This window comes from Dasypus novemcinctus, chromosome 30 (assembly GCF_030445035.2).
Source record: "Dasypus novemcinctus isolate mDasNov1 chromosome 30, mDasNov1.1.hap2, whole genome shotgun sequence".
Lineage (NCBI taxonomy): Eukaryota > Metazoa > Chordata > Mammalia > Cingulata > Dasypodidae > Dasypus > Dasypus novemcinctus.
Genome location: NC_080702.1, coordinates 32,198,278 through 32,214,716, shown reverse-complemented (window position 1 = coordinate 32,214,716; position 16,439 = coordinate 32,198,278). Strand labels below are relative to the sequence as shown.

At 38.5% G+C, this 16,439-nt stretch overlaps 1 pseudogene; it reads left to right on the top strand.

Moving 5' to 3' along the window:
* Positions 1-204: 204 nt before the first annotated feature.
* On the top strand, positions 205-16,103 carry LOC131276750 (vomeronasal type-2 receptor 116-like; annotated as a pseudogene).
* Positions 16,104-16,439: the final 336 nt, after the last annotated feature.

Here is a 16,439-nt window from a genome sequence, read left to right as displayed (position 1 = left end):
TATGAATTTCATCACTCATTACACTTTCCTTTGTAAACAGTATCATCTTCCTCCAAGGAAGCAGAATTCAATCATAGCAATCAAATACCTTTTTGCTCTTTTTGAATTAGATAAATTTCTAAGGCTTCAGAAGAACTCATCGAGAATAAGACTACTTGTGTTTTCAACCTGAATTTGGGCATTTAATTGAATTTGAAGATAATCATGATTTCAGTCTTCTGCCTTCCACACAGGTTTGAGACCAAGAACTACCAGTATGTTCTGGCCTTGATTTTTGCAATTGAAGAGATCAACAGGAACCCCCATCTTTTACCCAACATTACTTTGGGATTTGATCTGTACAATTCACTACACAGTGAACAGACAACATTGGAGAATCCCATTATTTGGCAATCAGGACTGGACAAGGACCTCCCTAATTACACCTGCAGGAAAGAGACCAAGTCTATAGCAGCCCTTACGGGAACAACGTGGGCAGTTTCTACCCAGATTGGGACACTGCTGGAACTCTACAAAATTCCACAGGTGAACCTCATTAGAGGGAAGATGAATTAATGTTTCCTTTGCTATTTTCAGTGACCTTAAAAGAAAAGGTCAAAAGAGGGAATTGTGTTTACACATTTCTCAAAGGGTACAGCTAGTATACAGAGACATGATGTGATGCTCACATATCCTTTCCCAGAACATAAGTGAGGTCAGGTGAGTAAGAGACAAAGGAGTTTCCTAGACCCTTGAAACTGATCAATTAATTTCCATTATTCTCTCAGGGATTGGGAGATGATTAGAATATAAAAAGAGCAAGTCTTCCCTTCTTCCTCTTTAAAACATTGCTTAATTTTCATCTGGGCTGAGTTTGTGCTTCTGACTAATTCTCTTTCTCATACTGGCTATTTAATCCTTCCCCTTTAGCTTGCTTATGGCCTTTATGACCCACAACTGAGTGATGATGGACAGTTTTCATCTCTCTATCAGATTACCCCCAAGGACACATCTCTGGCTCTTGGCATGGTCTCACTGATGCTTCATTTTAGTTGGAACTGGGTGGGACTGGTCATCTCAGAAGATAAGAGAGGTGTGAAGTTCCTATGGGACTTGAGAGAAGAGATGGACAAAAAGGGAGTCTGTGCAGGCTTTCTGGAAATGATTCCTGTCACTGAGAGGTCATATTACTCAAAAGACTGGCAATAACATTTACGGATCAGAAAATCAACAGTAAATGTGACTCTCATTTATGGTGACTCTGACTCACTAATGGGATTGAGCTTTTGGAGATGGAATTTCTTAGTAATAGGGAAAGTTTGGATCACAACCTCACAATGGGATTTTCCCACCAGCGAGAGAGACTTTTTACTTGATTCATTCCATGGGGCCCTCATTTTTTCACAGAATATTGGTGAACTGCCTGATTTTAAAACTTTCATGCAGACAGTTAAACCTTCAAAATACCCAGAAGACTTTTACCTCACGAAATTGTGGTACGTCTCTTTTGATTGCTTGGTTTCTGAATCTGATTGTAACACTCTGGAGAATTGTCCTCCCAATGCCTCCTTGGAGTTGCTGCCTTGGTGGCTGTTTGACAAGGACATGAAAGTAGGAAGTTACAATGTGTATAATGTGGTGTATGCTGTAGCTCAGAGCCTTCATGAAATGCTTCTTCAACGATTAGAAATGCAGTCAGTGGAAAATGGAGATGGACTGGGTGTTTACCCCTGGCAGGTAATACCTCTTCCATTGAACAATATGTGTATTTCAGAACATACCATAATCATGATTTTCTTGGTGTGGAACATATGCTCAAGTCAAGAAGTTTAGGGTTGTCTCTCCAAAAGAGCAAGAGATTGTTTACTTGTTCACTGTCTAAGAGGTAAACCTAGACCTAGGTAGAAATGGTCATGAACAGAAAGGTGCTGATAGCAGATATGGAAGGAGTTATTAATCAATGCCAATGTTTCATGTTACTAAGGCCCTCAACATTCTGCCCTGCTAATATTTTTAATATAAAATACCTAGACCTCTTCCATTAAACATTTGCATGACAACAGGAACAAACTTGTTTTTGAATTAGTTTTAGGCACTCTGTAAGATACTGCACATCAATCATATCATTTAATTCTGCAACCTCTTCAGGTATTGCTGACCTTACTTGGGGAGAATTCAGTTAGTAATTGAGGGTGCTGAGATTTGATTCTTCTATTAAGGTTTGTTCATATCACACACTCACAGATTGTTTTGATTTCATTGTATTTGGAATTTTCTCCTGAAAATATTTTGTAAATGCTATAACATTTTAGTCCACCTTACGGTTTCTTTTTTTTTTTTTTTACTTAATTGAATGTTAATGATAAAGTTGCCTTAGGAAGCAGGGATGACAGAGGATCAGAGACGTTACCACCTTGGTGATCTGTCTTATTCAGTGGGCACAATTGCTCACAGGTGTGTCTCTTATAGCTACATCCATTTCTGAAGAACATCCAATTTAACAATTCTGCTGGTGATCCAGTGAATTTGGATAAGGAAAGGAAATTTGAAGCTAGGTATGACATTCTCAACTTTTGGAATTTTCCAGAAGGTTTTGGACATAAAGTTAAAGTAGGACATTTTAACTCAGATGTGCCACGTGATCAACAATTGTCTCTTTCTGAGGAGATGATAGAATGGGCCACAGGATTTTCAGAGGTAGGTAGGCCACAATTACAATACTTAATATTACACAAAAGTAACAAAATCTTGCAATGGATATTTTATTAGTGCAGGTTCTCTAAAAAAGATAATCAATATGAGATATCTGTAAATAGTAAATGAGTTAATATAGTTCTCTCATGGGACCAAGGGATGAACATGTCCAGATTCTGCAGGCAGTCTGCAAACAGGCATTCCGGTGAAGGTCCCATGAAAGTCCTTGGTGGAGTTTACAGGAGACATTGGCTATTCAAAGAACAGGGAATTTCTCTCCAAATGCTGAAATCACTTTTTATTTTAAGGCACTGAATTGATCGGATAAAACCTTATCCATTGCTGACAGCAATCTCCCTGGTTGATTGTACATGTAATCAGTCATCTATGCAGTCAATTCACTGATGACTAAAGTCCATAAGTGTCCTTTATTACAATTAGCCCAAGGTTTACTTGATCAAACACTGGCTGTGTTAACACATTGACCTAACCTCCACAGCAGTTGTCTTCCTCCTTCCTGCTAAGTAAGTGTTCACATTATCAGTTTAACCACTTACCTTTACACAAGAAAATTTTTCTCACATACTGTCCACAGGATGGGAAAAGAAAACATTTATTTAAAGATACATTTCTAAATTATTTTATTTCATATCATAAAATAAACCTGACATCTTATCAATAAATTTGATTTAGGCACTTAAAATTTAAAATTGTTGATACCCAATACCCCAAACCATCTAATGGTTGGAGAAGTAAATACACAGCTGTTAATAATATGTATCTGGTTTTCTTCCCAGACTCCCCACTCTGTATGTAGTAAGAAGTGTTTGCCTGGATTCAGGAAGACCTTTCAAGAAGGAAAAGCAGCATGTTGCTTTCTTTGCACCCCTGCTCAGAGAATGAGATTTCCAATGACACAGGTAAGTTTTGCCCTCAAAAAGGTCCCCACCTCTCCTTTATATCCCCTGACCACACAAGGTAGTGGAAAGAATCTGGAGGAAAACTACAGAAACAAATTTCTTCTTTCCTTTGTTTAGTAATTTCGTTTTTATAATAAAAATATTTCCCTTTGATATAACACCCTTTCTATGCCCTTAAGTAATTTACTTGAGTCATTGCTGAGACACACTGAAGGCCAAATAGTTTCTGGAAAGACCTTTGTTGACCGCACCAAATTAATATACCTTTCATGCCTCTCTTGGAATTTAACACATGTGATTACAAGTATCTGCTTTCCATCTTGATTGAAAGAATGTTTAGATTATAATTAAGTAATGTGTTTTAACCTTACTCCATTTCTGTGTCTAAAACTGTTCATGACACAGAGCAGATGTTCAGAAAGTTTGGAAATGATTTAGGGAATGTTTAGTTCTATTGCGTCCAACATGAGGATGAAGTAACAAAGTCTTAATGAGGAATTTCTGTTTCTGCTCTCCTCTAGTTCACAGGTAAATGGGAAGGTAAACATAGACTATTTTTGTCCATGTTTCAAATATGCTATAAATATTTGAACAGGGTCCTAGGGACCAGTACTTTCCTTGGGAGGAAGGTTTGATGGAATTCCTCACAGAGGCAGTCACATTAGTATTATGTAAGAAGAGTGGAGGATGTGATAAAATCTTGGCCAAATTATTATATATAAAATAAAATAAAATAAAATAAAAGGAAATAATCACTGCACATAATTTTCAGAATTTCAGAGTACCAAAACACAGTTTCTATGTGACAGGATCTCACAGAATATTCGGTATGTGGTTTGAGACATGATGTAGAAAAGAGCTAAATATTCTTTACATAATATAATTAACACGTTTAAATTTTTTTTTCAGTATTACGTATTTCAATTTTTTTTATTGACTTTGTAATAATATTACATTAAAAATATATATGTGAGGTCCCATTCAACCCCACCCCCCACCCCCCCTCTCCCCCCCCCCAACAACACTCGTTCCCATCATCATGACACATCCATTGGATTTGGTAAGTACATCTTTGGGCACCTCTGCACCTCATAGACAATGGTCCACATCATGGCCCATACTCTCCTCCATTCCATCCAGTGGGCCCTGTGAGGATTAACAATGTCCGGTGATTACCTCTGAAGCACCATCCAGGGCAGCTCCATGTCCCAAAGATGCCTCCACCTCTCATCTCTTCCTGCCTTTCCCCATACCCATCGTCCACCATGTCCACTTTTCCCAATCCAATGCCACCTCTTCTATGTGGGCATTGGATTGGTTGTGTCCATTGCACCTCTATGTCAAGAGGAGGCTCAGATTCCACATGGATGCTGGATGCAATCCTCCCATTTTTAGTTGTAATCATTCTAGTCTCCATGGTGTGGTGGTTGTCCTTCTTCAACTCCATCTTAGCTGAGTGCGGTAAGTCCAATAAATCAGATTGTAGGTGCTGGAGTCTGTTGAGGCTCAGGACCTGGCTATCACATTGTCAGTCCAGAGATTCAAATCCCCTAAATATATCTTAAACCCCAACATTAACTGCACCTCCAGCACATTAGCACGAAAGTCTTATGAAGGGAGATCCCATCTGAGTCCAGATTCATCACACATAAACACCATTTCCAAAGAGGGGCCATCTGACCTGGTAGTTAACCCCATCGGCCATGACCATAACTCCCATGGTTCTCTTTTTTTTTTTTTTTTTATTTATTTTTTATTGACTTTGTAATAATATTACATTAAAAATATATATGTGAGGTTCTCTTTAGCCTTCAAAGGAACCAATATCTGGGGGTTGTATCTGCTTTATCTGTCTCTCTGACTCTGCTCAGTTGTGCATGAGGGCAATCCTTCTGCCAGCCTCCAGACTCTTTTTTAGAAACTCGTAGCCATATAAACTCATTTCTCCTTTCCATTTCCCCCTTACTTTAGGTCAAACAGCATTTTAAAGTCATGGTATTTTATGTAGACAGGGATATTCTGCTGATCCGCATTGAAACTTCCGTATAAGGTCCTTTTCCAGTTGCATCATCAGTTGGTAGTTGATAGTGGTCCCTCGGTGCCAGGGAGGCTCATCCCCGGGTGTCATGTCCCATGCTGGGGGGAAGGCATTGCATTTACATGCTGAGTTTGGCTTCGAGACTGGCCACATTTGAGTAACATGAAGGCTGACAGGAGGAAATTCCCAGGCACAATGTTGCTCTAGGCCTTGTTCTTATTTTAGGTTTATCAGCTCACAAGCATAGTCATTAGCATCAGGGGCTCACTGTTGAACCCTCACTCCCTCCCGGTCCCCGCCGCTGTACCTGGGAGACTGTCGCTTCTCCCCTAGGGACCACGACAGATCAGCACTGGCCAGGATCCCAGTACCCCCCCTGCTGTGGTTTTTAATTGTTGCCACTATAAGTATATCCAAACATTACTATGCACCCTGGACATATGTTCTGTACAGCTCCCTGTCAGCCATATATCACCTGTCATTGGTATCCCATACCAGTATCCCTCCATTGCCATTGTTGAAACACTCTGTGATCCAGAACTCCCCGAAATTTGAAGCCCAATATAATGTCATGGTCCCTTACTAGGGAATGGCATATAGCGATGGGTTTAAAGGATAGATAAAGAACTTAGATAAAGAATGTTGACTTGAAAAAATTTCCACATCATATCTTTTTTTTTTTTTTTCCCCTAATTATTCAGCTTTTCTTCACAGGAGTCCTAGACCACAGCAATGCACATATATAATATACAGCATTCCCACACATCCACCAGAAAAGCTTTTCCCTTCCACAGTGATACTCTTACGCCCTATTCATATCATATTTACTTAAAGTGATGTACAGAGTCTGAGACATTAGCTTTCTAACAAGGTAACATCTGTGCTTACATTATGGTGCATACTTTAGGATACACAGTTCTTTACATTTTTAGTTATCCTATGTTTTACATTATGGTTTACATTATCAGTCTGTCATCTCCTATATGTTATGGTGTAATATTACATGTTTTGTATCCATCCTTGTGTACTCTCAAGAAACTCCTCTCTTACCCCCCATTTACTTTGGTTCCACACATTTAACGTCCATTTTCCCTTCCACCTTGGTGCCCACAGTGACAGCCAACCTCCGTTTCCTGAGGAGCCACTTCTAGAGATAGATGGAATAGTGTTCAGGGCCTAACTTGCTCAACTGCCCCAATGCCCTGGGAGCCACCCTTTCTCTCGAGGGATACAGTTCCCTCTATTTGATGGCATTAGTCCTCCCCAGGATGTGGGTCCACCCCCACTCTCACTACTTGGGATTCTACCCCATGGTGTCACCCACTCTGGCAGAATGAGCATTTAGACATTCCCCAGGAGCCCGTCCTGCATCAGACCCTCCCCTCCAAGCATTCTAAACAGGTAACCCTCTTTATTTTATTTTGATATGATTTTTTCGGCATTTTACTCTCCACCAACTCCTGACCCTCTCCTGTGTTCGTATGCTACCCCTCCCTCCCCCCACTTTTGGGCAATGTTACCCATCCTTCCCTCCCCAGCCACCCTCAAAACCGTAAAGCCCCAACCAAAGGCAACCCCTTGCCCCCCTTTTATCTCTTCTTTGTGTTCATACTTACCACCATCTCGTCTTAAATTCCACCCCTGCAGACATTATAAATATTCATATATTAAATTCTAGAATCACTTCTATGGTTGGAAATTTCTAAGTTTTTTTTGATAATTAATATGTAGTTGAATTTCCTGAAATGTTTACTATTATTTCAGTTATTTGAGACCTGTTGAACTGATGAAATAACATGGAATTTAGTCAATGTGGAAAAAAGGTTCATGTACACATTTTTATATGGTAAGTTTGAATAAATGTTCCATGTCACATATAAAGGAATAGTCTAACCAAAAATTCATTTCCCAAACATATGGAGATTAAGAAATACACTATTGAGGAAGTGGGGCAAGATGGTGTCTGATTGAATGCACCTTTGTCATCTCTCTTGTAAAAACCTGGATAAGTGGAAACAGAATCCTCCCTGAGGGGGCAGTCTGGTAATTTACAATGCAGCAGGTGTCTGCAAACCATACCCAAAATCAGGAAAACATGAACAAATCCAATGATCAAGCTAAAAACCAGGAAGAGAATCAGAACATTGAACAACCAATTAAACTCTCAAAACATTATAACATGGATCAATTTAATGAAGAGAAGGAAGAGATTAAGGATGTTAAGAAAACACTTGGGGATCATAGAGAACACATTTTAAACATATGTAAAAAAGATAACAGATATGATGGTGATAAACAGTACGATCCAAGAAATCAAAAATACACGATCAGCAAACAACAGCAGTTTTGAAGAGGCAGAGGAAAGAATTAGTGATGAGGCAGACAGTACATCTGAAATCAAACAAATAGTAGAATTATTGGTAAAAAGAGGGAAAAAAATACAGCGGGGACATAGGGACCTAAATTACAATGCAATATACTCAAACATGCATCCCAGAATGAGAAGAGAATGGAAAGGGGACAGAAGGGGTGTAGGAGGAAAAAAATGACTAAAAGCATCACAAACCTATTGAGGGAGATGGATAAACATGTCCAGGAAGCACAACATACCCCAAACAACTTTAATCCCCAAATGCCCACACCAAGACATAATCTTGTCAAATTATCCAATACTCAAGACAACGAGAAAATACTGAAAACAGTGACAGAAAAAGAACCATCACATACAAGGGAGGCTCCATATGATTAAGTGCTGATTTTTCATCTGAAAACATGGAGGCAAGAAGGGAGTCATATGTCATCCATAAGGCAGTAAAAGGAAAAAATTTCCAACCACGAATACTCTATTCACCAAGCTAGCTTTCAAAAATGATGGAGAGTCAAAATATTCACAGATAAACAGAAACTAAGAGAGTATGCCAACAAGAAGACTGTCCTTCAAGAGAAAACAAAAGGAATTCTCGATGAAGATAGAAAAAAAAAAACACATGAGAGATAGAGTTGAAGGAGACTGTTAGAACAACTAAGAAGAGAAAAAGAGAGGGAAAAAAAGAACCCAAACATATCACAAAGACAAATGCAAAGAAAATATGTCTAATAAAAGTAATTCCCTGAAAGTTATAACAATGAATGTCAAGGGATTAAACTCATCAGTTAAGAGACACAGATTGGAAAAATGTGTAAGGAAATAAGACATATCTATAAGCTGTCTACAAGAAACACATCTTAGACCCAGGGATTCAAGGACATTAAAAGTGAAAGGCTGGAAAACAATCTTACAGGTAAACAATAACCAAAAATGGGCCATATTAACATCGGACAAAATAGATTTTAATGCAAAACTATCATGAAAGACAAACAAGGACACTACATACTAGTGAAAGGGATAATCTTTCAAGAAGAAATAACTATCATAAACATTTATGCCCATAATTAGAGCACCTTCATATATATGAGACAAACACTGGAAACCCTAAGTGAAAGAATGGATGTCTCTACAATTATAGTCAGGGTTTTAATATACCACTATCACCTTGGAAAGTATAACTCAACAGAGAATCAGTAAAGAAACAAAGACCTTGAACAATATATTAAAGGACCTGGACCTAATAGACGTATACAGAGCATTACACCCAAATACAGCAGGATTTATATTATTCTTAAGTGCACATGGATCATTCTCCAAGATACCCTACATGCTCGGTCACATTATTAAGATGTCTATATTACCCAAACTTATTGACAAACTCAATGACATCCCAAGAAAATCAACACAGCATTTTTTTAACACTTGATGTGGTATAATTTTATATTTTCATTCTTCTTTATTTTTTAATAAATTGTCTTTTTTAAGGATATATAAATAATAAAAAGTTACATTTTTGTCTTTATTTTTTAATATTACATTAAAAAAATATGAGGTCCCCATAACCCCCACCCTCCTTACCCCACTCCTCCCCCCATAACAACAACCTCCTCCATCATCGTGAGACAGTCATTGCATTTGTTGAATACATCTCTGAGCACCACTGCACCTCATGGTCAATGGTCCACACCATAGCCCACACTCTCCCACTGCCCACCCAGGGGGCCATGGAAGGACATATAATGTCTGGTAACTGTCCCTGCAGCAACACCCAGGACAACTCCAACCCTGAAAATGCCCCCACATCATATCTCTTCCTCCCACTCACTACCCCCCAGCCACCATGACACTTTCTCCACACCAGTGCCATATGTTGTTGATTACTAATCACAATATTTCATGAATAGATTATCAGTAAGTCCACTGTAAATCATACTCTATTCCTCCATCTTGTGGACCTTAGAATGGTTGTGTCCACTCAACATCTATATCAAGAGGAGGCTTAGATTTCCCATTTTGATGCTGGATGCAATTTTCCTGCTTTCAGTCATAGGCACTCTTGGCTCCCTGGTGTGGTGGTTGACCTTCTTCACCTCCTGGGTAGCTGAGTGGGATAAGTCCAATAAACCAGAGTGTAGGAGTTGCAAGTCTATTGTGGCTCAGGGCGCAGCTATCACATGATCAGTCCAGAGATTCAGGTCCCCTGGGTGTACCTTAAATTCCAACACCAACTACAGTTCTGGTAAAAGTAACAGGAGAGGCTTGTGGACAAAGAACTGATGACAATTCTTATGGGCCTGTGTACCTGAAATTTGAACTAGTCCTAGAGATGCAAGGTGACCAAGATTTACCTCCTGAGAGCCTCCAAATTGTTCACATATGGCCACTATCTAAGCAAAACTCAGCATGTAAATTCATTACCTTCCCCCCACCATGGGACAAGACTACCGGGGATGAGCCTCTGTGGCACAGATGGATTACCACCAATCACTAACTGGTGATGCAACTAGAAAAATGCCTTGAATAAAGGGGGAATGGCAAAGACAAATGAGTATATATGGCTAAGAGTCTTTTAAAAAGTGTCAGGAATGATGATGGGAGACTGTGTTGCTGTGGGGGTAGTGGTGGGGTGGGGATGGTGGGGTTGAATGGGACCTCATATTTTTTGAATGTAATATTTTAAAAAAAGAATAAAAAAATTAAAAAAAATAAAGGCAAAAGGTAGAGAACAATTAAAAAAAAGGGGGGGTCCTTAGCAGTCTTGCAGGCTGACGTTTAATTTCATGGGGTATGAAACTGGGAGTCAGACACACTGCTCTTTGGAGTAACAGAGAAGATTCCAATTCTGGCCTCAGGACCCTCTTTCCTACACTATCCCGAGAGCAGTGAACTGAGTCAGGCTTGTTGAGGATTATTGGCAGGAATCCAGATAAAGAGTGTGTAAAAAGAGACAAACCCATCACTGAAGGAAGCCGCTCTTACCCAGACCCTGTGATTCCCCAGAACTTCCAAGAGCTGTGCACACGTGGAGCCTTGAGGCTGCTCAGCTGGTGTTCTCCACTCTCCTCACCCTCCACCCTTTTCCTGGCATTCACCCCAGAGCAGAGAAGGCTCTTCTCGTCCTTCTTGAGTTGAGGCGAACATCCCTTGTATCTTGAAAGCTCACTACTTATGACTTAAAGTAAAACTTTTGTCTTTAGAAAAATACAAATAAAAAATAAAAAATAAATAAATAAAATAAAAAAGTGTCAGGAGGTCATCAGATGTGTCATCTTAATACCCACATCATTAGGATCCCAGAGACAGCACAAGCAGATACAATCCCAGTTACAGGTGCTCCTGAGAACTACAGAGAACACAGGTTCTATGATCATGGAAATTGGCTCTGGAGTCCAGCGCCTTGTCAGTGGACCCTACTTTGGAATTTGTGTTCCTGTGTATGAAGGAGTTGTACTCAGATATGACCTTTCTACACATGCCTCTTCTGTTCACTTTTACTGAACCTATAGTTGGCCTAGATTTGGTGTTTATCCAGAGGACTTTAATCTCTGGACTGGTTATGTACATGCTGGGCTTTGAGCCTCAGCAGAGTAGCAGTGCCTACTCTCTGGTTTGTTGGACTTGCATATGTCAGCTAACAGGGAGGTGAAGATGGTCAACAACTGTACCAGGGAACTGAGAGTGCCTCCAACTCCAAGCAGGAGAATTACATCCATCAACCATGTGGGATCTAAACCCCCTCTCAAGATAGCAGCAGAGTGGACATCAACAACCCAGGGTCCTCAGGTTGGAGCAATAAAATATGGATTAGAGTGAATTTACTAGTATTCTGCTATAGAAGTATTGCATCTAGTAATGGAGGAAACTGTAGCATTGATCTGGGGACAGTGGCCATGGTAGTTCCTGAGGACAGGGAAGGGGGAGAAGAGATGAGAGGTGGTGACATTTTCAGGACTTGGAGTAGTCCATAATGATATTAGAGGGGCATATGCTTGACATTATATATCCTGCCATAACCAACTGAATGGACTGGGGGAGAGTGTAAACTACAATGTAAACTTTAATCCATGCAGTACAGCAGTGCTCCAAAATGTACTCACCAAATGCAATGAATATGCCACAATGATGAAAAATTATGCTGTTGTGGGAGTATTGGGGGAGGTGTTGGATATGTGGGAGCCTTTTATATTTTTTAATGTACCATTTTTTTGAGATATATGTACCTTAAAAGATATTTTAATATAAAAATAAAAAATTAAAGTAAAGAATTACACGAATAAACCATGGTTTAATGTAAATAGCACAATAAGATTTATAAAATGTATAAAACTGGAATTTCCACATTTCAAGTTTCAGGTAATGCAGCTAAAGATATCCTCTGAATATAATATATCATCCTAAATTTTATATATGTGTGTGTGTACTATTAGTATATATATTTTAATGTAAGAATCTGAAGTTATAAGTATCACAAATTAAAATCAGAACAGTAGAATAAATATAAAATAAAAGAATATAATAATTATGAAAATAAAATGTAATGAAAGACAAATATGAAAGGATAAAAACTCAAAGCTGTCTAATGAAAGTCAAAACTGATAAATTAGTAGAATAATGAATTAAGAAATATTACATAATAAATGATTTAAAATTGGAAAATATGTACAGAATTTTTAAAATCAGAAATGGATAGTATAAATAAATTCATTCAAGTTTATGTGAAAATTGAAATGAAATTCCCAAATTCCAAAAAAAGTAAATATTACCATATACGTCCCAGTAATAAAGGAAAATCTGAAAAGATTCATATCTTGTTAGGATATTAAACCATAGTTTAAAATGAGATATCTTCTCAAAAAGTTTTTATAAGTCTATGACTTTCCTGAGAAATCCAAACAAACTGTCAAGGAAAAAAGAATACTTATCTACTCAAACTTTTCCAGATACTAGGAAAATGTGAAAAAGACTTCACATTTAATTTTATGAGAAGAGTTTAACATTGGTACCAAATTCTGATAAAATTTTTGCAAGAAACCAAATTTACAGATCACTTTTTTCTTGAGACTAAACTTCTATTTGCTAAAAAGAAAAGCTGCAATCCAAATCCAGCTATATTCCATAAAGAAGTTATAGTAATGAAGTTTGTTTTATGCAAAATAATTCAGTAAATGAACCCCCAGAAATGTAGAAACAATCATTTCAAAAAGTTCAGGAAAACATTTAATAAAAATAAGCACTCATTCATTATTTAAAATTAAACAACAAAAATAAGACCAAATTAGAAATAGAAGGGAACAACCAAAGTAGGATAAAATATGTAAAATAGATCTAGCCAGTGAGAAATCATATCTGACATATATAGAATGCTTTTACAAATGCAGAAGACAGACACAAAATACAGTAATAAAAATGGCCTGACTGGTGCACAGGCTCTTCTCAGAAAAACATTTTGAAATGTGCAATGCACAGATGAGCTAGTGTTCAGATTAACTAGGCACCAAGAAATTCCAAACAAAAATCATGGTGAAAAAAACTAAAAATAGGAAAAGGCCTTGGCCCAGTGGTTAGGGCACCTGTCTACCACATGGGAGGTCCATGGTTCAAACCCCAGGCTTCCTTGACCTGTGTGGAGCTGGCCCATGTGCAGTGCTGATGCACGCAAGGAGTACCTTGCCATGCAGGGGAGTCTCCCGTGTAGGGGAGCCCCATGCGCAAGGAGTGCGCCCATAAGGAGAGCCGCCCAGCACGAAAGAAAGTGCAGCCTGCCCAGGAATGGCGCCACCCACACTTCCAGTGCCACTAAGGACAACAGAAACGGACAAAGAAACAAGACGCAGCAAATAGACACAGAAACACAGAGAACAGACAAGCGGGGGAGGGGGGGAATTAAATAAATAAATAAATCTTTAAAAAAAAAAAAAGAAATACTTAAAAAAAAAAAGCTAAAAACATTCCTCATAATAGCAAAAATTAAACAACTTCCATGTTAAGGTTCTGACAGAAAAAGGTACACCTGGAATGAATATTGTTTGTTGGAGTTTAAACTGGTGTAACCATTTATAAAACAGGATGGCATTATTTACAAAGATGTTTATATAGTCTATTACCCAATAATGGAGCATGATATTTGTACTAGATGTACAAAGATGCTCAGAACAGCATTATTGGTAATAACTAAAACCCATAAGCATTTAAACTTCTATCAGCAGTAAAATGTGTAAATAAAATATGATGTATTATTATATTGAAATCTATCCAGCAATATAAGTGAATAGTTTATACAATTTTAAAAAGACCACTATATTTTAGAAATATAAAATAACAAGTGGTGGAGAGGAGTCGTAGAAATTGGAACTCTAGTGACCCATTCATGAGAATGTAGTGTAGTTCAGTCACTGTGGAATGCATTACAGCACATCCTCAAAAATTTAATGATGCAATCACCATATGATCTGGTAATGCACTTCTAGGTTTACATTAAAAGTGAAAAGAGGTTCTCAGAATAGTAATTGTGTACAATGTGTGTAGCAGCATTATTCATTACACCAACATGTGGAAATAATCCAAGTGTCCATCATAGCTAAATTGATAAAATATGGAACTTGCACATCAGAGAATATTATTCGGCCACAAGGAAAAAATGAATTTCTGAGATATGGTGTTACTTGAAAGAAACTTGTAAATATTACACACTTGAAATATGGAAGTTACAAAAACAAAGAGATTGTACTATATTACTTGCAATAGAATTCTAGAAATATCAAATCTCCAGAGTCAAAAGTTTAGTAGAGTTTACTAGGAAATGGGTGCAGAGTGAAGAGAAAATGAATGTTTAGCAGACTAGATGTGTTTGTAAAAAGAAACTGTATTTGCATACTGTGACATAGAAGAATCTCACAAAAATAGTATTGGGTCAAAGTACCCAAGCAGAAGGAATCTAGGTTACATGTCAACAAGTTAGCATTTTTGAAGATGTAGGAGATGTAATTATTTGAATTTAGGAAAGGTGCTTCAGATGGGCTACGTAACAGAAGAAAAATATACAGATTATAGCACACAGTTATATGAAGTCAATGCACACAGAGAAACAATGGCTAAAACTACCCAATGTGTTTCTTTTGGGGTCTTGTAAATAAGTTAAAATTACTGAACCTGAGCTGATGACACATTGCTTTTCTCACCAGATATGGACTAGTGTGTTAAGTGTGCAGATCATCAGTATTCAAATAGTGAGAGAAATCACTGCCTTCAAAAAGCTGTAACCTTCCTGGCTTATGGAGACCCTTTGGGGATGGCTCTGGTCTGCACAGCTCTTTACTTCTCTTTCCTCACCGCTGTTATTCTTGGGGTCTTTGTGAAGCACAGAGACACTCCCATAGTCAAGGCCAATAACAGGTTCCTCAGCTACGTCCTGCTCATTTCCCTCATCCTGTGCTTCCTCTGCTCCTTACTCTTCATCGGTCGCCCTATCACAGCCACCTGCATCCTCCAACAAATCACATTTGGAATCGTGTTTACTGTGGCTGTGTCTACTATCTTGGCCAAAACAATCACTGTGGTTCTGGCATTCAAGCTCACTGCTCCCAGGAGAAGGATGAGGCAGTATTTGGTGTCAGGAGCACCTAACTTTGTTATTCCCATTTGCTCCCTGATCCAGATGGCACTCTGTGGCATCTGGCTGGGAACCTCTCCCCCATTTGTTGATAAAGATTCACACTCTGAGCCTGGTTATATCATCATTGAGTGCAATAAGGGCTCACCAACTGCCTTCTACTGTGTCCTGGGATACCTGGGCTGCTTGGCTCTCGGGAGCTTCACTGTAGCTTTCCTGGCCAGGAACCTTCCTGACCCCTTTAATGAAGCCAAGTTCTTGACCTTCAGCATGTTGGTGTTCTGCAGTGTTTGGGTCACTTTCCTCCCTGTCTACCACAGCACCAAGGGGAAGGTCATGGCAGCTGTGGAGATCTTCTCCATCTTGGCTTCCAGTGCTGGATTACTAGGCTGCATCTTTGCCCCAAAGTGCTATATTATTTTTTTAAAGCCAGATAGGAACACTCACCAGGGTTTAAGGTATCAAACACATTCTAGGGGTAATAAGTCTTCTTAATTTTTAACTCATATTTTTCCTATAACAAATAGAGGGCCTGATAAAAATCTACCAAATGCTTGCTTTCAGGTATTAGATAGAAATATAATGTAATTTTCCTTCAGTTATCACATGAATTTCGTACAGTTTGTCAGTGTTCAGAAACACATCTCTCAGCCTTCTAAATTACTTTTAATCTAAACTACATAATTTGTTTCCTCAAATACAGAGATGAATATGGATATTCTGCCTTCATTGTGTGTGTAATTACCAAATTTACACATATTCTCCCATTTTATTTTGCACTTCTGTTTTTTCTAATATACCTGGTAAACACTATCAACATTTCCCTTTTCA